The 24927-nt window shown below is 40.6% G+C and overlaps 1 protein-coding gene across 1 annotated transcript in view; it reads left to right on the top strand.

Annotated features, from left to right (window-relative positions):
• tsnare1 (T-SNARE Domain Containing 1) overlaps positions 1–7743 on the top strand; it is a 182652-nt gene extending 174909 nt beyond the window's left edge. Inside the window, exon 12 of the mRNA XM_038712303.1 lies at positions 7104–7743. The gene's annotated coding sequence lies outside the window, so the exon portion shown is untranslated. The remainder of the gene's footprint in view (positions 1–7103) is intronic.
• Positions 7744–24927: the final 17184 nt, after the last annotated feature.

Genomic DNA, 24927 nt, shown 5'->3' with positions numbered 1-24927 from the left:
ATAGTATTGAATAGTTTTAGTATAGCCAATCTGATTTTATGATCTGAGTATTTGATCATTTCATTGAGGATTCCATCAATATCACAAGCCTCCATACCTTTCAAGGACTGGATGACTTCTGTTAATTCTTGTTCTGTTACAGGGTAATCTAGAGGGTTTTGGTTGTTTTTTATCACCACCTCCAGAGTTTTCCATTTTGTGAATATCTTGTACTGATCATCATTTTTGTAATATTACTGTATAATTCACAAAAGTGATTAATCCAAGTATTTCCATCTCTCTCTCTCTCTTATTTTTATATATATACACACACACACACACACACACACACACACACACACACACACACACACACACACACACACGCGCGCGCGCATATCTTCCTTGATATAAATCAGCTCTATCCACCTCCTCTCCTCCTAAACTGGCGTCCTTCCAGTTGGTCAGGATTGGAACATTGTGCAGATGGGCACAGAATCAGCGCTCTGACGGACGCCTTAGGTCTTTTCATTGACGAGCTCTGCAGTGTAGTCATGTTCATCCTGCTGTCAAACTTCATAGTCCTCTCATCACTCTTTCTCTCTCTATTCGCTCCCTCTCGCTGCATTTTCCCTTCCTCATACTTACCTTTCCTGGGTCACTCTCAGTGATCCCCTCTCACTTCGATGGTTCGATAATTATTTTATATATTCCCCTAACAGTCTCTGTCTATGATAGCTGCAGATGAAAACTAAATGAAAGCCATGTGTCTGGTATTTGAGAGGATTTTTGATACAATCTACCAGCCTGTTGGTTTGTCTAGTTGCATTATGTCTGTTTGTATGGGAGTAGGCTTTAGCAGTATTGTTTAATAGTTTTGTTGCTTTTTGTTCTCAGTATCGAAATAAAAATGAAAATATCTGCTACATAAAAAATACTTTACAATATAACGCATGTGGTTGTCTGTTTTTGCGGCACCTCTCCCTCTAGCTCTCTCTCTTTCATTTTATAAGTGTGTGCTGCTGAGGTCTGTAACTGTCTGAGACTGACCACACAAACCCACAGTGATAAAAGATGAGTCGTTGCTGCAGGCGGCTCATTCAGTGATTGGAGTGATCTGGAAGTGTCTGATTGGAGATTATAGGCTGAAGAAAAAAAGAGTGTAAAATGTATCACACAAAGTTTTAGGTTGATTATATGATACAGTAGATCGCCATCAACCATAGCTGCTTAGCGAGGACCCTAAAATGCGATCTGTATCCGGATTATAAATGATCCGATCTTGGCTTTGTGTTTTCACCTGCCGCATTGCTATTTAAATTACGTATTAATGGCGCACTATAAAAACCATAATAAATTAGAAATAAATTTAAAAAATGTCTGCATACTCGCAGAAGCGAGAGAGAGCTCATGTGGACAAACAAGAGACAGTGAGTGCGAGTATGACTGAAGTGTGGACGTGATAAAAAAAAATCTTTTTTTGATCATGAAGGCTAATGTTACTATCCAGTTCTGTGGTTTATCAGTGAAGAGTAGGAACTACACTGCAGACTGGAGTCATTGTTAACAGAGACAGACAGACGTCTCTATCCTCACTGTTCTGCACTATTAGCCTATATCTGTCTTCCAGGGGATTAATTTACTGTGTGTTGTATTGACGTCCGAGTGTTTTCTTTAACAATTTACCTTAATGATTAGAGAGGCTGTCAGTGCATCTTGACCGATCCTGTCAGAGCGTCAGGACATTTAAATAACCAGTGAAGTTACGTTGCTTTGCCTCGTGCGTAAATGCACACAGTGTCTCTTAATGGGGAGCATCTTCCTCTTGGAAATCATGCACACTTTAAATAGCAGGGAAATACTGAGACATTGACTTTAGACCAGCAATGACACTTGGCACCGTGCTTGATAGCATTCTGCTCATTTCACGACAAACATTTCAACTCGAGCACAGGTGAAAAACCACTTTTCTCTACTGTCTAGATCAGTCTAAAATCAGTACAATGTAGCCTACTTGCACTACATCAGTACTGTTTGGTACCCATTCTAGGGGTGTGGAAAATAATTGATTCTTAGATGCATTGTGATGCAGACTTGGATGATTCTGAATCGATTCACAAATGTCAAGAATCGATTATCCAGAGGTTAGTTGACAACGTAATGTTGATGGAACAACAGAGGCGAAACTCTGAAATGCCGTGTCTCCCTGTTCGGCAAGGCAGGCAGCTGTTGAATGACTGCCACTACTAAACTTTCACATGATCAATAAAATCAACACGCAACTAAGATTGAAGATTTTCACCTGCACACTGTGCAGCAAGGTAACGCTTAGCTAGCTCCTCCTTCTTCAAAGGACAGCTACGTGACTTTGCTATAAACGTACCAAGTAGGCACACAGTGAGAAAAATACATCTTTATGCTATTTGTTTTACAATCGCATCGTAATGAGGTGCCTAGAAATTCCCATGCCTAGAGGTGACACATCGGGATGCATTGAAATATCGAATCGAAGACAAGATAATCGTAATCAAATCGAATCAAAAACATTTTATATGTTGATCAGTCTACGTAGGATTAAGGGTCAAGAATGTCAAGGAGGAAGAGGCCACATATCTTCAGAGGAACAAGACAGAGCTATTTTAAACATGGTTTTGGCCAATAACATGATAAGTCTAAGAGAAATTCAACATTCTTATTGACCACACAGATTTAAATAATGTCCATCAGGTCTGTCATGCAACACTGGGGAGAAACTTTGAAAAACATAATGGACTGATGACAACACTACCATTTGCCCTTTAAAAGAAATTCTGAGAGAGTAAAAGACCTGTGGCATGAGTATGTGGAGGTAAGAAATGTACGCTTCAGTTTTGTGCATGGCACACAGAACATTTTAGATGTACATTCATACTAGGCCTACATAAAGTTTTACAAAAGGAAGAGAATGCACTCCAACATGAACTTATCTCCATGGATGAGTAGATGAGATACATTGTCATTTGGGACACTGTATCTTTCCACTGATTAGGGGCCTCATTTATAAAACTGCACGTAGAATCATCACTAAAAGTGTATGTACGCCCAAAAGCAAAAAATATTCAGACTTATAAAACCGTGCGTATGCATACTTTGAACTAATGTTCCCTTTATAAATCACAATCAACTTGAAATATGGCGCATGTGAGGGAGCTCCATGTCCGACCCTTCAAACGCCCATAGTTGCCTATAAACGGTCAGTGAAATGCCCCTCATTAATATTAATAAGTCCTGAATTCAGAAGAAAAGGGGGCTAATTTTGAGAGAAAAGCTACAAAACGAAATTTAACACTGACGTTCCTTTTGGTGAAACTGAAGTTGTTTAGTGGGTAAAAAACACACTTTCATGCAACGCTTGTGCACCGGAGCTCCACCCCCTTAAACCGATCTGCAGGAAGGGTATCCCTCCTGAGTAGAGACGTCACTGGCTGTAGGGGGACACACATGCAAGACGGGATGACACAGGTACTAATTTGGATTCCCATTTGAAAAGAGAGTAAACCAAATGCATTCCACCTGTGTTTAAACATTTATTTAGGCTACACAAACAGTCCACTCACTTAAAGAAGCTGCCAATGAGTTAAAAGAAATATGACTTGTTTTATGTGACATAAGCTGAAAGATTTACTTAATAAAATAGTGTTATATTTTCCATGTTTTTACAAGCAGCGCATCACATCCACATGCTGGCGCACAGCGTTTGCCTCAATAAGGCAACGAACATGTGATAACAATATATAGAACTATGCTCTGGTATTTGCTTGACTGACACACTGAAAACGGCATCAATATAAATGTAATTTTTCCTCCCGTTCACCTTATTTATAACAATAAATTGCACTGCATGTTTGTGTGCACTGCAAATGATCTTAAATTATGTTTTTTGTGCACACTTCAGGGAAAATCAATCAAACGGGTGTTTGTTTATTCAGAAAAGCTTTAAGCCTACAATACTCAGAGGTAATTCGATTTATTTTACACAATAGTAGGCCTGTTCATTTCAAATCATTTCATCCTTCTGCCATGTGAGTCGCCTTTTCTCATTTTTCCTCGTTATGTGCGTACGCATGGTTCAGAGTTTGATTGGAGGACTGCACATTCTCCCATCAAGTTTAAATTTTTTTATAGATCACAACCTTTGCTTGGGAAGTGACGTACGTACGCACCATTTAGAAATGAGACCATTACCCTGGTCCAAAACTGGTTTCATCATTATCCACAATTTTCACTCCAGTACCTCCCACCATACTCGTCCTTCCCTAAACCAAATCCTTGACAAAATGTCTCCAAAATCGGGCTTAAGCAATCATAAAAACTGTAATTGATCCACTGTGTGTGAGTGAGTGAAGATCCAAAATGTTCCAAAGACAACATGTCAATGTGTCACACTGATTTTTGGGGAACTTTGGGTAAATTGATAAGCAAGACATTGTGGCCGAATTATTCTTAGATGTTAGAATTGGGTCACTGCTGTGAATGGTTTATTGATGTTTCCTACAGTTTCCTATGTGTTAACACTGCTCTAGGAATATTACTATGACTCAGAGCCATCAGTGACGTTTGGTCAGAGGAGATATCAGATTTACAAGTAGACATCCAATTGTGTTGTGTGTCATTTGAACTGAATTATTGTCTGTTTGCTTATTGCTGCATCATTGTGCTGATTCTGGTTGCCATGTATTTAATTACTGAAATTTGATTTGGCTTCTATTGGTTTTGTTATTTAATTTATGCTTTGTGGGGCTTGACTAGACTGAGATACTAAACCATAGTTATTATTCGTCAGAAGTGACTTTGACATACACAAAACAAAAACTAGAGTCTTGTTACTTGTGTTTGAATATTTCACTCAGTGTTCACTCAGTGTAATCATCCAGTAGCCTCAATCCACAGGATTGGAACAAACTGTTACACAACATATAAAGTCAGACAGAGTGGAGGAAGATGATTTTTCCAACTTTATAGACTATATGTAACTTCTGAAAGAGGGGATAACAAACCTGTACTTTTTATCAATGAACAGTTGACTTCAAAAAGCAAAAAAGACCACACACTTGCTCAATCCAACACCCTCAGGGGTTTTGTTGCTACCGCCTTACATTATCTGGTATGACCTGTAACTTCTGGTGGCTAATGTTAGCAAACTTTCATCAGGGCTTTTTCAGTTTATTTGGCCTCATGTGACTAATGACCGTCATTCAGACTTAACCTCAAGACCACAGCAACTGTCATTACAACATCCATGAGCACTAACAAACCAAGAGGTTAAATGGCTGGGATTCCCTACCCTACCTTCAACCACATCCAGTTACAAGGTACAAGGTTGTTAATTTGTTATTATACAGCACATTGCTGCATAACAAAATGTGTAGTCCCTTTATGCTACACACACAACATATAATTAAGTGTATAATAAATTATGTTAACATAAAATAAAACAATTCTGGGTGGATCGTGGTCCACTGTTCTTTCAATCCAAAAACCCCGTCTTCGTCTTCCAATGACTCTATTTATATCAGAGGTAACACGTGTTTCGGCAATAAAGCTGGAAAAAACAAAACAAAATGAAGAACAAAGTGTAGCAAAGTTTGAAGGAGCTACCGGCTGCTGCTTCTGCAAGCGCTGCCGGTTGCCATAGAAGTTGCCCTTGATTTTAACCTTCCTTGGTTTAGATAATAGTGTTGTGTAACTGACATTACCGAGTCAGTTCACTGACTTATTGATTCTTCTTTTCTTGTGCTTTTTCTGCAACTGCATACATACAACACTCAAGCTCATTCCATGCTGACAAACATAGGACAGGAGCAAACAATTTACACTGTTGGTCTTTACTGGCCTGTACTCTAAAACGTTTTAAATATTTGTGTAAATGCATTATAATTAACCAAATATAGCTTTTTGTCAAATGTTTTGTATTTATGGTAATTTAGATTTCTCTTGTAAATGATTGCATCCATTAAGAGTAATGGTGCATTGTAAATAGTATTTTTTAAGAAAATGATGATGTATACCTTGAACATATGGTTATTTATCTATCACATGACTGATCAGTGGACTTGAATGGACTAAAAAAGGAAATCAGAAACAGCCTCAGACAACCTCCTGAAGAAGACAGGATCGCTAAAAGGTTTTGGTCCTGTTAGGTTTGATAAACTAGTTTGGGTGAACTTAATGTAAAGTCCACTGATTCTACAGCTAGTTTGATGAAAAGGAAAATAATTTCTCAGGCTCCAAATATTGCCATTTCACAACACGTTTGATGCTCTTCAAGTCTCAGTGTTGTATTTTTGGGGGGCTTTTTTTTCTGGCTAACAACTGTTTCCTTTTAACTCTTGACAGCATTTTGTATTAACTGACATTAATGCTTACTTGAGTTTTAGAGGACTTTAAATCCATTGACTTGAACTAAAACCTTTCAAATACAGCACTTTGATCCTTAGAAGTTTCCTTGCATTTATTCCTTGTCAAGGATTGAATCAATAAACCAATTAACCTTCAATTTGAGAGTCAAACAGTTAGTCTCTTTCTGTTTGCTGATGACATATTAATTAATACTCAGATTGGAAAGCCCCTGAATTGATTCTAAATCCATATTTTGATCAGTTTTCAACCTATGTCTGTTCATGAAACGCCAACATGATCCTCATTATCCTCTTCCTTCGCAGGGCTTAATTCACTTGCATGTTTCCTGTTGGCTGACTATTAACTGTAATTCAGATAAAAGTGATGCGCTTTGGCCTTTCATGTACTGGGCTAGTCTGCTAGTTGGTGATTAATGAACCACTTCCATCTCCAGCACTGTGAACTCTGGCCCGGACTTAATTAAAACTCAGCCGTTGACCACCAATCATAAATTACTTCCCACAACCTGTGACATTTTCAGAATAAAAAGAACAAATTGGTTTCTTACCAATTAATAATTCACAAATGAAAGGGAATAACAAGCCCGAGGCAGGGCTCCTATAAGAGTCCTGCATCCTCCATGTGCTTTGTGAAGGCTGACAGCGCCATTGCTAAGCGTGCGGCGGTGGAGGTGGTTGTCTGCTGGGTGATTGATGCCTGTTGTCTGCTCTGCTTGTGTTTTACAGGTAGCTGCTGTCATTACAGTGTCACCGCTGTGCTCCTGCCCAGTCTGATCCCTGACCTGAGCAGCTGGCTTCCAGTGGGAGGGTGCTGCCTTGCAACAATATCTCTACTCCATCATCCCTGCCTCTGTTTACATGCGCATCATTATGGTCATGGGGGCCTTTTTTCCGCATACCAATTTGTCAGGAGGAAGCCCCGGTCTGAGCCTCTCATGTAATCCTTGTTATGTTTATTCATTTATTTATTATTTTTTGCCATGGCTGTTCTGTGACTCGAATGTTATTATCACAGCTGAAGTCACAAATGTGAATTTAGTGATTACATCAGAGGCACAAGCTGGGGTGTTTTCCGTCTTGGGTGTGAGGGATTACTGTTGTATATCACACACTTTCAGTTCCTAAGTGTGGTGAAAACCAGATGATGGTGGAGCAGAAGATTCAGAGTGAGACAAGGCAGCTAGAGCTTTACTGTCTTCACTGCTGTACTGTATGCTCTCTTTCCTTTTACTGAAATTAACTTAATATTTATCAGCTTGTAGTGTAATTGAATCAGTATTAAAATGTAGCGTTTGTTGATATTGGTAAATATTGTTTGACCAAGTATATCTTCCCAAATAAAAGTCCAAGTTGAAGAGCAACAGAATGTCCTGGCTGTGTCTGTGTTTTGTCAGGACAAAATATTAATAGTTCAACTCTACTACTCTACAACCAGAACTTTAAGGTGTTTGAACGCAGCTGCATGTTAAGTTTAACCTGATTGATCTGTTAAAATGAGCACAGCTAAACTGCAGCTAATCTGGATGTATGATACCGTACCTTAAAGGCCCAGTCATGCCTCACATTTAAAACTGTGAAATGTCATGTCGTAAAATCATTTCATTTCAATGGAATCCCCAGAGATAAGTGCTCATGGGGACAAAGTGAAACTGTATTCCAAAAAGTCTAAAACAGAGGAAGCTATAATAACCTATTAGCTGTGTCAACATCCAACTTAACTTCACCTTCTCTGTCAGCAAAAGAGCAATGCTTGCAGACAGTTAACTAACAGTAAGCTTGCATGCTAACCGGGGTTACTAGCTCAGAGAGCACCCCCCCATTCTCAGAAAATGTTGCAAGATTTGAGATTTTCCAGTTCAGACAACTGCTGTGATCTGAATTAAAAATAATTCAGATCACAAAAAATATCTGTTTTGTTACAACTGTACATAACATTTTAATAAAATAGGCCTAACTTATTATGCCATGAAACTTATTTGTTTGCTTTGTCTGTGACTTATCTTTCACTCAAATGAAGTTTCACTTGTGTCCACCTGCCTAAATTACTGACAAATTATATATATATATACTGGATGGGTGGGAGTGAATTCATATGGCTCCTGTGAACTGACATCTCCAGTTTATCAGATGATCTCCTTTCTGACATAAAACACATTTAATTTAAATTGCACAATCACATTAGTCTGACGCTTAAGATAGCACCATGGTGTAACATTTGAACTTTTAGAAATGTATGAAAATGATCTGAACTGTAGTAATCTGCCTCTATACTAAACACTAACATGCATTTTAACTGGTCACAACGAGTGACCTTTAATGTGGTCAGAGAAAGAAGCAGATTCACACTCACCTTTGGCTATGAGAAGAAATAAATATTCACATTGAAAGATAACTGAATTTAACTCATGTTAAATACCCCTCAGGGCACCGTCCCTTCACAGAAGGCAAAATCAAAAGCCAATTTATCAATTTAGTCTCAATTTGAAGTTGCTAGATTTCTCGTCTACTCTCCATACAAACAAACCTTAAAATAAGCAAGTTCTTTATAAATTAAATGTTTATTAAACTACTTACTAGACACACAACCAAGGTTATTATAGTTTTGGATTTTTCATTAGTTCTGACTTTTCTTTTTCAATTTCAGTTTAGTTTTAATAGGTTTTTAACGTGGGTTTGCTAGTTTAGTTTTTTTTTTTTTTTTTGAAAATGCTTAGTGTTAGTTGTAGTCTTTATCGCTGCAAGATTTCCACCGAGTTCAGTTCAGTTTAGTTTTTTCACAAAACATAAAATACAAGTACAGTCTCTTGCCATGCTGAAGGCAAGTACGACTGGAAAGCAGTTATATTAAAATCTAAACCTTTATTAATCAAAAACTAGGTATTAAAACAACGTGAAGCACAAAGAGACAGGTTGGCTGAGATATTAATGAGCCCATAAAACAGTAAATATAATGACCAGCAGACACGTTAACTCAGTGCAAGGGGAGCTCACAATCAATGTATTAGGAGCAAGTTTATCACGCAGGCAGGATGAGCACTAAGCCAGACCATCAGAACAGAACAAAACAAGGAAAAGAAAACCACCAAGACAGCGGCTCACTACCTGCAACCCAAACTAAACAAAACATAACTCAATACAGTTGTTGCATTCATATTATTTTGTGCACACGTATGTAAAAAAGATAATAGAAAACATGTTCAAATCTCACCAACTACACAGCCCATCCCTACCTGGGTCTCCCTGACCAAGTTAGCCCCCCCCCTAATGTTACATGGGGCTCTCCTCCTAACAGCCACCTGCTATGCTGCGGCCAGCTTGAGTGAAATACCGTATGTCTCCTTTTCATCCTATTATCAGTTATAGTTGACCAGGGGAGAAGTTGCTTTGGATTTTGGGAAGAGAAGCATGCTGTTTCTCTGTGGGGTGCTCTGAGGCATGCTCGGATGCATTTAGTCCCACAGAGAACTGTGGTTAACTGACTTCCTCCTGTGGAGCTTCCAGGGGCTCGGGCTCCTTAAGGCATTGTCAGGCAGGATGGCGGGGTTTTCTTTATAACTGCTTGGCCAGGTTGTGATGACAACACGTGCATAACGTCTGGAGGGTGATGAGTGACCTTGTTTTAAGGGGGCGGCCCGTCTACCCAAAACGACCCCTCGCCCCTCCTGAAAAAATGGCAAAAATATATAATTAGGCTATTTTTTAACACACGCAGGCAATTCGCTTCTCACTCGTCACCTCAAAAGTTCAATTAATTTTAACTGTAGTTGTGGAAAGTTGTTCTGTTGTTTAACATTACAGGCGCTGCTTCTGTCCTCTCAGCGAGGGCGGGGCTTAGCGTCTCCTACACACACAAGGCCTTTCCGAAACTGCTCGCTACTCCCTCTCCCTACTTACTTCCTCTCCGTTTGCGCGTTCAAGCGGAGGGTCCGCCACATTGAGTGCCATCCGAAACCAATGAGGGCGGAGTGGTAGTGGATTGTTGAAGGTGTGTAACACCCTTTGCTGGACTACGGGGGACCTTTCTTTCAATTTGCGTTCCGTGTGACTTCGCCGGTTAACATGTAGGATTTTTATTTTGAAACTACACTAACATTGCATGTCACATCACCATTTACAGGTTAACAACGTAGCCCAAAGGTTATATTGTCCATCCATCCATCCATCCATCATCAACCGCTTATCCTGCGTACAGGGTCGTGGGGGGCTGGAGCCAATCCCAGCTTACATCGGGCGAAAGGCGGGGTACACCCTGGACAGGTTGAGGTTATATTGTGTTTAATAAAAAAAATGCTCTTGTCTGATAGACAATACAAAGGTTATTTTTATTGAATCGTATTCATCTTACACGAAAATTTTAATAATAGAACGACACAACGGGATACACAGGGGGATTAGGCTACGTAACAAGCAACAAAGGCATTAAAGAAAAATAGTTAGCCTAAGTCTTTATATATTTAATTCTCCATACTATAGCCTATAATGCTTCAATATAATGTATGATTATGATTATGTATTTTCATATCTTTTCATAAAAGAATATAATATAAAAGTAATGTTCTTAAAGAAATATTCGACACAAACACAAAATGAATGACAAATTCTTTCAGTTTCGTTATTGCAAAAAACACATTTTTCCTCAACATCAATCCTGAATCTTAATACCACTGTTGTTTATTTGATACACGCATTATAGCAGTGAGTGCAGCGGTAACGCCAGATCCTATTTATGCTGGGGAGAAAGGGTAGTTTGTCCGAAGGTTCTCACTGTATTTAAACCCTACGCAGGGAGCTCGATTTGGCTTGGTTACTCCAACCAGAGTTCACTCCCTGTTGGAGTGGAAGTGGCGAGGGTCTAGTTTCGGGAAAGCCCACAGACACAGCTTGACACAAGCCACCGTCATATTGACGGTGTCGCCCCCAGAAAATGTCCCCGTGCAAACCAGTTCAGTTAACATTTTGAGTTCCATAAAATCCTGTTTTAATATGTTATGTACCTGCATGTGTTAGGCAATTAATTGTTCTTTAAATGGGATAGTTGGCCTTTTTTCTTAAAAAGACAAATATATAGCTTTTATTTGAAGGAGTGCACTGACTGGGAGCAACCAAACAATTTCTGGGAACAAGCCAATTCAACATTATAGACATCACAGAGCATAAATATTTATATATTAGCCTATATAATAACAAGAAATAGAAATATACAATATGTTACTGTATAGAGTTGTGTAAGTATTTAATAACCATACTATTTTATTAGTTTGGTGTTATTCTTGTTGTAAACAACTGGGATAGTTATCCTTGAAATATCCCACCTTTTAACCACAGATTTGACCAGAATTTATATCAGAATCAGCTTTTATTGCCAGGTGTGTGTACACATACGAGGAATTTGATTCTGGATTGTACATTGCTCACGATGTGCTTACTCATACAAAAATACAAAATCACAATAATAAAAATAAAATAAAATCAGACACAGACTTCAGTGTAGACAACACAAATATACACACTATGAACAAAAACAATATAGACAAATTGACAAATAGTGCAGTGAGCAGAGTGCAAAGGATGCAGGAGTATGTACATGTCGGAGGTGGATGTGATTTACAAGTGCATACACAGTACATGTACACAGAGCAATGAAGCATAGTGCAAAGGATGCTGGAATAAGTATTTTGTGCAGGAGTAATGACATGACATGAGGTAGGTGGATTTGGTATACAGTATCTACAATATGACAATATAACAGTATGAACAGCAGTGAAATAGAGAATGGTGACTAAATAATAAGTGGTGACCAGTAAACAGGTGGCTGATTTGAAGCAGAGTTACTGGGTTATTGCACAAGAATTGCTCCTGACACTGTGAGTCAGAAGTCAGCTGTTCATCAGAGTGATGGCTTGTGGGAAGAAACTGTTCCTGAGTCTGTTGGTTTTGGCGTACAGTGCTCTGTAGCGCCTACCAGAGGGAAGAAGCTAGAACAGGTTGTGTCCGGGGTGAGATGGATCTGCAATGATGTTTCCTGCCCGTTTCCTCACTCTGGAAATGTACAAGTCCTGAATGGAGGGCAGGTTGGCACCGATGATCTTTTCTGTAGTCCTGACTGTCCGTTGTAGTCTGCTCCTTTCCTTTTTGGTGGCAGATCCAAACCAGACAGTGATGGACGTGCAGAGGACAGACTGGATGATGGCTGTGTAGAAGTGGATCAGCAGCTCCTTAGGCAGGTTGAGCTTCCTGAGCTGACGCAGGAAGTACATCCTCTGCTGGGCCTTCTTGATGATGGTGTCTGCGTTGGGCTCCCACTTCAGGTCCTGGGAAATAGTGGATCCCAGAAACCTGAAGGATTCCACAGCAGACACAGGGCTGTTGAGTATGGTGATGGGGGGCAGAGTGGGGGGGGGGCTCCTCCTGAAGTCCACAATCATCTCCACAGTTTTGAGTGTGATAAGCTCCAGGTTGTTCTGACCGCACCAGAGAGCCAGCTGATCAATGTCTGTAGGCCGACTCATCACCGTCCCGGATGAGACCGATGACCGTTGTGTCGTCAGCAAACTTCAGGAGTTTGACAGATGGGTCTCTTGAGGTGCAGTTGTTGGTGTAGAGGGAGAAGAGCAGTAGTGAGAGCACGCACCCTGGGGGGCGCCAGTGCTGATAGTCCAGGTGCTGGATGTGATGTTCCCCAGCCTCACCTGCTGACTCCTGTCAGTCAGGAAGTTTGTGATCCACTGACAGGTGGAGGCTGGCACAGTGAGCTGGGTGAGTTTGGTGCTGAGGATGTACAGGATGATGGTGTTGAACGCTGAGCTGAAGTCCACAAACAGGATCCTTGCATATGTCCCTGGAGCGTCGAGTTGTTGCAGGATGTAATGCAGTCCCATGTTGACTGCAATATCCACTGACCTGTTAACCCTGTTTGGCAAACTGCAGGGGGTCCAGCAAGGGGCCTGTAATGTTGTTCAGGTGGGCCAACACCAGTCTTTCAAAGGACTTCATGACTACAGATGTCAGGACGACAGGCCTATAGTCATTTAGTCCAGAGATGGAGGGTTTTTTGGGGACTGGGATGATTGTGGAGCGTTTGAAGCAGGAGGGAACTTCACACAGCTCCAGTGATCTGTTGAAGATCTGTGTGAAGATGGGGGCCAGCTGGTCTGCACAGATTTTCAAGCATGATGGAAAACACACCGTCTGGGCCAGGAGCCTTCCTGATCTTCTGCCTTTGGAAGAGGTGGCTCACGTCCTCTTCACCGATCTTTAGTGCAGGTGAGGGATCAGAGGGGTGGGGTGGCAATGTGTCAGAGGGGGAAGGTGACTGTTTGAAGATGGTGTTGGAGTGGGGGAGAGGTGTGACTGTGGGCTTTTCAAACCTACAATAAAAGCCATTCAGCTCGTCTGCCAGTCGTTGGGTACCAGCAGTGTTGGGGGATGGTCTCCTATAGTTGGTGAGTGTCCGTAGGCCTCTCCACACTGACGCAGGGTCGTTGGCTGCAAAGCTGTTATTTAGCTTTTCAGCATAGCGCCTCTTTGCTACTTTGATCTCCTTAGTCAGCGTGTTCCTGGCCTTGTTGTACAGGACTCTGTCCCCACTTCTGAAGGCCTCCTCCTTGGCCTGACGAAGCTGCCTGAGATTCGCTGTGAACCAGGGTTTTTGGTTGTTGTATGTAAACATTGGGAGCACTACTGGAGGCTACATACCAGTAAAACTGCAATACTATCTCTTGCTACTGTGTTTTTTTCCACGTCAACAAACAGCATGACTCCACAAAACACTTACTAATGACAGAGAGGATTGCTTCTACCAGTAAAGAGAGAGAGAGAGAAAGAGAGAGGGTAAGTGTGTGTTTGCATTGCATGCGTGTGTTAGCATGTCTGCCTAGATTTCATACTGAACAAAATATTGCATCATAAGCCCACAACCTTGTGTGGACAGCATGGCCATTGAGTGAAGGCTGTACCATGGTATTACGAGTATAGGTTTTTGGCAGTCCCCTCAGAAAGATGAAGAAAGGCACAGGGTGGTCTCCCTCGAAGCCAGAAGAGCAGCCGTGCACTGTCGGAGGGGAAGTTAGGGTGACGACCATGATTCAAAAGTAATTAGACATCCAAAACGGGAGACAATGAGGCCTTGTTGGATTCTCACATAAAGTTGATAGCACCTGGAGCCAGGATCAATAGGAGTAAACTAGGATTTATAAACATAGAAGGCCCGGGTAAGGAGAGCCTGATAAGGGAAGAAGACTCACTTTATAAACACAAAGGGGTCCTTGTGAGGAGGCTGCAACTCTGAAGGTCAACATGTGATACAGCACACAAACCTGTGTGCATGTGTTCATGTTGACCAACAGATTGGTTCATGCATTTGGTTAAGTTAGGTAACTTTATTGTCCACAAGAGGATATTCTGCTTGGGCACAGTGCAGTGTTGCTTCATAAAAAACATCACAAAAGACATCAACAAGAACACGAGAAGCATTGACATGTTGTACTTAAATATAAACACAGAAGAAAAACATAGTTCCATGGATTAAAGTGCAAGTGCTAAACTGCTAGTGTGGTTGTTGCACATTACTGAACTGAAGTTTGTGTCAAGTGCATATGCTAAGGTGCTAGTATGTTTATTGCATGTTGCCCTATTGCACTGAGATAACAATTGAAGGGCTGAAGTGCTTACATATTTATTTGATACAGCACTATTTTACATTGTTCAGCAGCTTAATGGAGGCTGGCACAAATAATAATTTTAGGCGATTGGGTTTGCAATTTGGTACACGGAGTCTTCTTCCTGATGGCAGGGTTTCGTATTCAGGGAAGAGGGGATGTTGAGGGTCTGATTTAATTCTCCTAGCCTGTGTGATAACTGCCTGGTCATACAGGCTCTGTATAGGCTTGTCGTCTCTCCTCCCTATCATTTTTATGGCTGGTTTGTGCATTTTGGCAAGCTTGTTTTTCAACTCAACTGTTAAATTGCCATGATGTAATTCCATGTCTGATGACACTCTCTAAGATTGCACACCATACAACCTTAGAAGCCTTAAAAAATAAAGCCTCTGCTGCAATTTGTTACCCAAGTTGTCAACATGTGTATTCCAGCAAAGAAGACTGTCAATGTGGACACCTAAATATTTGTATGAGGACACCTGAGTTACTTCCTGGTTAACTTGCCTCGGGTCAGAGACCATCTCCTGTATTTTTGGGTGTTTAAAATTAGATGGTTGGTGTCACACTATTTAACAAATGTGTCAATTTCATCGTCTCAGCTACACCTGACAAGGCCTCTGGCCCAGTCTGAGGGTTTTTTTCTATTGTATTACTGGGATTACATTACATTCATTTTGTGCACTTGGAATTATAATAAAGTTTATTCAGAATCAGAAATACTTTATTGGTCCTCTAGGGGAAATTTGTTAAAGCGTATTGCAGCATTTCTGATTAATTTCTGTGACGTTTACTGTAAGGTAGCACAATCCATGCAACTAAGAAAAGACATTGTTTTTGTAATGGAATTTGGTTTATGCTCCTTAAATAAATAAAATATACTTTTACAAAGACATTACTGACACTATGACACTACCTGTAATGCTACTTCTTGTTACGGCCATTTTATAATGACTGACAAAGTGTTACTATTGGCAGACAGTGTCTGTGTTAAGGTACAAAAGTTGAGCCTGAGATGTGTTTAAAGTATTTTGGTTGTAAATAGTGCTGACGATGGTCTTAAGACTGAAATATTCACTAAATATTATGTGACTTTTGTTCACGTTTCTAGCCTCTTAAAGTCGTTTCTCAGTACGCGGGCATTTCTTTCTTCATGTGATGGGTGTGTTTACCTTGGCTCTGCACAGCTGAAGAAGCCTGAATTCAAGAGCACAGACCTTTTACCATTTTTTCTCACATAGCAAGCCCCATAGCTGAGTGTTGAGGCTCTGATGTGATTTTGTAGCAGAGGTCAAGTTTTGCCGAGACCTCTCTGTTTGAATTTGGGGCAGCAGTCAATAGCCTATTAGAAACTTTAAAGAGAAGTCACAAAATTGAGACATATGCTCAGTAACTATCTATACTAGAGTCAGTTGAGAAGATCGATATGAATTTTTGTCTGGCCTAGTGTGTTTCTACCTTAGGAGACATGTGGGTAAGACAGCATATTGAGTGTTCCTTTCATTTATGATGGCCTAGATTAATCAAGTTCATGCATTTGTATTAAGATCTAAGCAAGGCAGTGAATATAATTTACTCAGAAATCAGTACTTCATTATACATCTTTATATATAATTATATGTAATTATATATATAGAATCAGCACATAAATAAGGAAAATTATGAATCCAAAAGGGATTTAAGGAAGATTTATAGATTTGCATTAGGTGGTTATGGTGCTAAAGAGACTACACACAGCCTCAGCTACACCTGACAAGTGCCTCCTCAAAAATATAAACATATATTGGGGCTACGGCAACTATAGAGCTACCACGCTGGGGACAACAAGAACTGTGATTGGTCAACTTGGGTTGTTTGTGTTTTTTCAATTTTCTGGTGAAAAACAGTTTGAACAAAGGTTCAGTAACCTCATTTTCAGTGGCACACGTAACAACAAAAACACACGTAGCAAAGACATCAGTCCTTTGTTTGTTCTTTTTGGTTGCAGGTGAACCAATTGTGCAGCCACACCTTCAAAAGCCTCTTTCAGCTAGCAGCAGTCTCGCTCTCTCTTTCTCTCTCTCTCTCAGCCAGCAGACTCTGCAGGAGCACACCACTTTGTCCACTCTTTTTTTTAGTTGATTTAATAAACTCAGAATTTGGTTTGTTTATTTGTGTTTTATCTTTTATGTTGCTTCACTTGAGCCAGGGTTGTAACACTCTATATCACAATTGAATGAATGGACATAAACACATTTATTGTGGAGAATATAATACAATATAATTAGATTGTAGACATGCTGTACATCTTCTCATTTCTCTATTTTGTGCCTTCTCTTCTCCTGTCTCCTCTGTCCTCCTGCCGGTGACCCAGAAAGAGAGGAGGGAGGAGGCTTACCGTAGGCGCTATCAGCGAGGATTCACTAGTGTATGCTTTGTGTAAGTCTTTTCGGCACCCATGAAGTATAAGAGGTATGGTGGGCTGCAGGTGAGTGAAATAGCATTTCCTCATTAAGAGAGAGGCTGCATGCATTTACGCACGGGGCACAGCAGAGTGACTTCATTTATTATTTAAATCTCCCAACAGGATTGGACAAATCTAATGTTAATTCATGTTAATGTAATGGTAATGTAATTACTGTAAATGTACCTGTGTACTTTTTTGTACTGTAAATGTAATTCAGAGGTCTCACACACAGCCCGGATTCATACAGAGAAATTGCAGCCGTCCTTCTGATCAATCCTGAGCTCCATCACAGCTAAAACTATCTTTCAGAAGCTAAAAGTTGAATTCTGGTCCATCCGAAGAGTTTCCTCTGTCCTGTCATGTTTATAATCACAGTTTTTAGTTTTGCTGCTTAAAAGCCCCAAAGTATTGTTGTAATATGTTATATTACTGCACACATGGAAACATAAAAAAGACTGACAGCAGCTTCTTTGTCGCCACTCCGCCCTCAGCCTCAGCTCCTCCTGTTTGGCGGAAGGGATTTAAGGCGAGCAGGCAAGAAGGTACAAACCTAGAAATGAGAAAGGCCTCTAGTGTTGTGGTGGTGCTTATAATGTGTAACAAAAAATCCTATACTGACATAAATCAGAACGTACAGCATGGGTATCAACAGCAGGACTATCGTTGTGTCAAGCATAAATTTAACTTCCCAGTTTAAAGTGTTACTATATTATTTACTTACAATTTAGCTCTTTTCCACTACAAGAACTTAATGACCTGTAACCCCCGAGCTTCCCATAACATAAACGCATAAGAGCTTCTATGGTCTTGGTTCTTGGTTTTGTACTGTGTTTTACAGACCAGAACTTGCTGGATATACATAATTCAAAAGGCGACACGAGAATAAACGTCGTCATTTTTATGCGCTGCTTAGTAGGCAAGTGTGCTGGGTGCAGATTTTCTTTTACATTTACAGGTGATGACATTTAACCGTCAGTATCGTTAAATGAACAGAAGGGCTTCACCAGCAGTAGGAGGTTGACAGAATAAATCAAAAGGAGATAATGAGAGACTTGCTCCAGATCAGTTCTCACCCAGATAACAGGTTGGCTGCCCTGAAGGAAGCACCGGCAGCTGCCGATCCCACTCTCTCTGCAACAGGACAAGTAACTCAAGGTGAAGCCATTGTCTGGGCCGTTTCCACTGTATTGAGTTCCTGAATGTCTCATGGTGGTAGTAGGTGGTAGTAGTTCTACATACTGTCTACATCGCTGTATTTTATTTTGCTCAGAAATGATTCTCTCACCATGGTTTCTTTTCCATCTCCTCCCTGTATTCTGATTCATGAGAATATTGTGCAGCTGACTTTTTTTAGTCACTTGTCTACGCAAATGCACACTCATAGATTCACACTCATCAAAGCAGAGAAAATGTGACCCATACGTTACATGTTTTTGGTTGCCTGGAGCATTGCATCACATTTCTAGCATGGGGAGCACCACCAGTGGTGCTAAAAATGTTAGCTTTTTCTGTCAGATTTGTCCATCATTGCTGATCTCTTTCACGATGTTTTGGAATTATTTGGTTCTGAAAGTACCTACGCACTTCAATCAGTAATATTTCCCTTAAATCATAGTGACTCACCGGCGCTCAAGCTTTGGATTTTTAATAGACAAAGAAATGAAACAAAGATATGAAACAAAAGGGGAAAGCTTGTATTGGTCCTTTGGTCTCAGGTCCTTTTGCATTGTTATTGTGGAAAAAGTATATATATTATATATATATATATGGTTATATTGCCCACATTTATCAATTCATTGAAAATGCAGTAATAGTAACAATAGGAAAATAGCAGTTCAAAACATTCTGAAACATTTATAAAAAAGCAATCAGGTTTTCCCACCTTAAGGTGCTGAATCTAGATTTAATTCTGTTCAGGTTGCTGGACAAACTTAACCATAGTCTTGATTGCTCACAGCGGTTTACTGTCTGATAGGCTGCTACCTCTGTAAATACAGCATGAACAAGGGGATAAAGCTCCCAGGAAATGCAGGCTGAGGGGAATTTCAATGCCAGGTGGAGTGGTTATCACCTCTGGTCAATGTCTGGAATGTTAACGAAGGTTTTTTACAGCAGAAAAACCCAGAGAAAGAATTTGTACTTACAACAGTGGACAGACTCGTCTCCAGCATCATTACTGGCATACAGTCAAAGGCGGAAATCGCAGGGGAGTCTGGGGGGTCGGATGATGCTTATGCATTACTAAATTAATCATGACAAAAAATCATCATAACCAATGTATTTTTCCATGAGTCCATTATGTTAGCTAATATAACATTACATAGTTTGTTTAATAGTAGGCCAAAGTTACCCACAATAGCTAAGGCTGGGGACTGGAATAGGCTGGTTTTCAGCTTAATCGGTCAGTGACCCAAAGATTTGCCTGTCACATTGAATATTACATGCACGCTGCACTGCCATAGAGCGCTGCGCAGTGTTTCATGTCATGCGCACAGCGGCACAAACAGTAACTGGCTATTGTCACAGCCAGACACGCTAAAACATATCGTAGGTGTGGAAGTTATCAGCTGACCGGAGCCTACCGGAGCCTGTAGAAACAACCGGTAGAGTGGCTGTTTTACTGGTGAGTTGGTCATTTGTCACATTAATCACATGACTTAAATTATAATAAAAACAGCCCCAGCACTTCTCCTCTCCTAAAAAAATTCATGACCTGATAACTCTCCTGTTTTTCATTGCACTCTCTCGTCTTCCTCCTGGTTCACAGCAGTAGCATTATGTTTAATGTTACATTAGTTGAGTGGTGGAGACTACGCTGTTGACATGATTGTAGATTTATTTCTGAAACATTGTGGCAGTTCTAGTGAACGGTCCTCTCATTTCTCCCTAGTTCATCACTTCTAAATATTCCCTAACATTGCTTACAGCAGCTAACGCTGCCTGTTGCTAAATTAGACACAAAGCTAATGCCGTGTTTATCAGTGGAGGAGCGCTAACGTGGTAATGAGCAGTTAAACTATAGTGTTTATAGTGTATATGTATATAGTATAGTGTATTTTAAAAATATCTGCGAGCCATTTGTCTGTAGTTACAGTTGAAGTCTGAAATGATTAAACCAGAGCGGACATGTAAATAAATGTGAGCTGAACAAGTAAGTTTACATGACCAGAAGTCCGCTGAGTCCGTCTGCGTCGCTGCTGTCGGAGCTGATCGCAGCACAGTAGCTCAGATGCAAGCGTCAAGCAGCACAGAGCAGATGAACCGGGCAGGAAGTCAGACACAGAAACGGCAGAAAACCCTGTCAATTTTCTAAATAAAATATCTGGGACAGACTTCTGATCGTATATCAAGAATAAACACAGTTAAATCAAACAGAAGAGAAACAATTTAACTACGTAGCCTACTCATAAGTAGAGGTACAAAAAGAAAGCACTAATCACCAAATCAACAAAATCTAAACGTGTTGGCAAACACTCTTATTCTGAAATGCTCCCTGTGGTAGTTGCTAGATGGACCCATCAAGACAAGGAACTAAAGTGGGCCACAGAGAGCAGTGAAGAAGGTAGTAGAAGCACAAAAAGGACATATTAAAAACAAGTCATTAACGCGGGGCAGCTACACGCTCCGCTGCTGAAACACTTCTGAGAGGCTTCCATTGACACTGTAAATATAACCACTGCGCACACGCAGCCTACGTCCGTCCCTCAGAATTCCCATGATGCATGAGAGTGAAGGGAGTAAACGTATCTCCTTAGAATATAGTGGTTTTTGTTGGTAACGTTAATTGTCATTCTTGTGGTGGAGAGCTGCTGATTTTCCCCGGTACAGCACAAAAATCATCTGAGCTAAATTTCATTCACATGTAAGGGCCCCCCTATCAGCCAGGGCCCTGGATTGGCCACCCCCATGCACCCACGCTACCTGCGCTTATGCTAGGTCTAGGTTTAGTACTTAAAGAATATATCTGATCTGCATCCATTTGTTACTCATAATACCTGAAATCAGTTAGTCCCTTTCAGTATTGTGAACAAACTGGCCCAGGGAATGTGACATGGAGGGAGTCCACAGGAAGTACTTACTTAAGACAAGTATAATTTATTAAACTAAAGTAAAGACAAGTGTAAAAGAAGGTGCTACAGCATGGATGTAAGCTGCAGAAAGGCAGAGCCTGGACTGAATGCATGGGCCAGCTTTTATAGCCCATGGGCTCAGATGAACTCAATCAGCTGATGACCCTCCCAAGCCAATTGCCCACTGAGGTTGGCCAAGACAACCTCCAAGACAGTGGGAGGAGCGTCACACTGTAGCCAAACAGAACAGTTCCTAACTTGCCATTCAAACCCTAATAGTCTGTATCTTGATCTCTTGCATTTTATTTGTATTCATACCGCAATTATTTCATTTCATTCACATGTTAACACTTGAGTTAGTGAATAAAGGATTTTCACTTATCACTAGAGGCCTGTAGCACGAAGGAGGATCTGAGCTTATCGAGATAACTTCGGGGTTAACCCTGGGTTTTCAGTACCACAGCGAGCAGTTATGTTACAAACAAGAGATACTCTTAAAACACTGCTTACTTACCAATCAGCTCTTTTGTCATCACCACCAGAAATGACATCACCATCCGTAAGCTACCACAGACTATTTTATAGGCTGCTTTTATGTTGACGCAGAGAAACTTTTGTACAGCAATATCATCCTACAGAAACTGAGGATACTAAAGCCTTGTAGGCTACTACTTGTTGTAGGTTGAAGTTCTTAAGTCATTTGGACCGACCCTTTTTGAGTGCCAGAGGATTTTCAACACACAGCCGAGCTGAAAGAATAAGGCTAAAATTGTCATACACACCATGAGAACACATCAAATCAACACATTCACATTTTACGCCTGTTCATTTAGGCATTCACTCTGTCTCTGATTTTCTGTCTTCCTGCATGTATCAGCTGCAGCTGTGCTACTTAAACAATGTCTATTTGTCTAATATTACAGTTATCTCTGTTTGTAAGATAAGCCACTCTGCTGCCAGTAGACCTGTCCACGTTTGTGATTGGTCATCTGCTGCTAACATCGCCTCTTCTGTGTGAACGTGCTCATGTCTGAATTACCAAATTGACAACCGGCTTCGTGTGACTGCTTATCTGAATTGCAATTGATCGCTTGATGGTAAGTGAAGCCAAAGACTGTGACTGAGTGAAAAACAACAATTTATTGACATATATATGAGGATGTGAAAAGCCTTTAGTGATTTGACGCCATTGTGATAACAAGGTGTTTCAAGGGGGCGGTGAAGCCGTAGAGGTTTAGAACTCCCCTCCGATGGAGTCTCGACACTGGTGGAGGTGATGATGGCATGAAGAAAATGCTAAGGATCTGGATGTGATGAGGAGGTGACTTCTGCTGAGCTTGAACTGGGCCTGGATCTGATGAGCAGGAGGTGAATGGGGTAGAGGAGGGTCACAGTGATTCACACTGAATAACAACTGATAGCAGAGGAGAGAACGGCTTTTAAAGTTGAATAGTTTCTACATGATTGGCTGTGCTGTGGGAAAATCTGATAGGGAGAGAGGGTCTTCCTAGCTGAACTAAAACAGTATTTCACAAATTACTATTCACTACATCTCTATTTTGTAGATGTTGGTAGCTTTACATTTGTCTGTTCTGACAAAAGAACTCTCTTATGTTTTTACGTATGAGAATATAAGAGGACGTCACTGTGTTCTCAGATACAGTAATATGTTTCAGCTGTGTGGCCCATTAAGAAGCCTTTAATTTCTCACTGCAGAGCTTAGTCTGATCCACGGAGCCCCTAGGAGCTATAAAATGTTGATTTATTTCCCTTTCCTACAGCTCTGCACATTGAGCCTGGAGAGGAGCTAATGATGTACTACTGCAGCTATTTAAACCACTGTTTGAACACTGGTTTAAATATGGAAGGGGAAGTAGGAAATTAGCATTAGTTTTGCCACTGTGATTCCTGCCTGCCAGCCTTGTCCCAGACACACTGACTTACACATTCTCCAGTCCTCTTTTAAAAGAGCAACGACATATGGTATATCCAAAGACAGAAGTTTAGTTCAGAAGGAACATTTAATTAAAAACAATCATCTGCAAAACATATAAAATAAGATTTTTTACTGTATAGGCACTGTTGATTATTATCAGATTAAGAAAAATGAAAGGGTTTTAGCTTCAATCATCAATAAAAGACATGGTGCAGCTGACTTGTGGGAATAACATGTTCCTATTAAGTTAAAATATTATCTTTTGGAGGTATTATTTATTCATAATTTTGAAATAATTTTTTTTCTCTATATTCCAATATTTAAAGCTATGCTATTTTAACATACATATTTTCACAATGGATTGCTTTTTCCTTTTATCTTAGAAACATTCTGTCATGTGTTTTAGTATATGGTTGCTCACAACTCAATTTAATAAATGTGAAAAGTCATTGGAGTGGACAGCCTGAATTTCCACAATGTCAAATATTAGATTGGAGTCAGAATATGGTTGTTCAAAAGGTAACAGAGAAATATGCCAATGGGTTTAATAAGGTATTGGTATGATTAATATGATGGTTAATAGGATAATTTTCTCCACTCAATGGAAAAAAAACAAGCACTTTAGTGGACAGATTGCATTGCACCCCTATTTCGCTGCTGACGACTGCAGAGCACTTTTTGTCCCAGTTAGTCCAGTGCCAGAACTGTCCACCCTTTTGGATAAACGTTTACTTCTGCTATTTCTTGGTCCCCAAGTGGGATGGGGACTTCATCCCTTTCAGGATCTCAGGGGCCTCCACAAGTAACTTCAACGCCGGATATACAGAATGTTGACGGTCCCCAAGGTGAGACAGGCCATCACTGCAGGGGATGTGTACTTCCAAATACCCATCGAGCAGGGACACTGGGGTTTCCTGAGGTTAAGCTTACATGGCAGATTACTCCAAGTTTCAGGTCTTGCCAATCAGCATATCACTGGCTCCTCGGCCATACATCCAATGTGTGGATGCAGTCTTTGCACCCATAACACAGCAAGAGCTCAGGATTATCAATTACCTTGAAGCTTGGCTGGTCTGTGTCGTGTCCGAGGAGCAATGCCACCATCATGTGGCTCTGCTCTTGGAGCACATTCAAAACCTGGGCCTGCATAGGCTGGGGAGCTGTCCACGGAAACTGTGGGGTCAGTGGATGCTGGGGTGGCAATTGGTGAATGAGCATGTAAACGAAATCCCTACAACGCAGAGGTGTACTGTATATGAATACTGAATTGTTCCAAACACCCATCAGTGCATTGTGGAGCAACACCGTTAAACATTAAATCTTCACATTCACTGTTGAAATCACTAGAAGACGACACAACAAGCTGCATACATTTAGCAAAAAATCTCCTACATTTTGGTAATGCGGAAAAGCTGCTTTTTTTGAAGTAAACAGAACTTTAGTG

Source organism: Micropterus salmoides, unplaced genomic scaffold, assembly GCF_014851395.1.
Source record: "Micropterus salmoides isolate LMB-PRFRI ecotype aquatic unplaced genomic scaffold, ASM1485139v1 Ms_hic_scaffold_11, whole genome shotgun sequence".
Lineage (NCBI taxonomy): Eukaryota > Metazoa > Chordata > Actinopteri > Centrarchiformes > Centrarchidae > Micropterus > Micropterus salmoides.
This window is presented reverse-complemented; position numbering and strand designations above follow the sequence as displayed.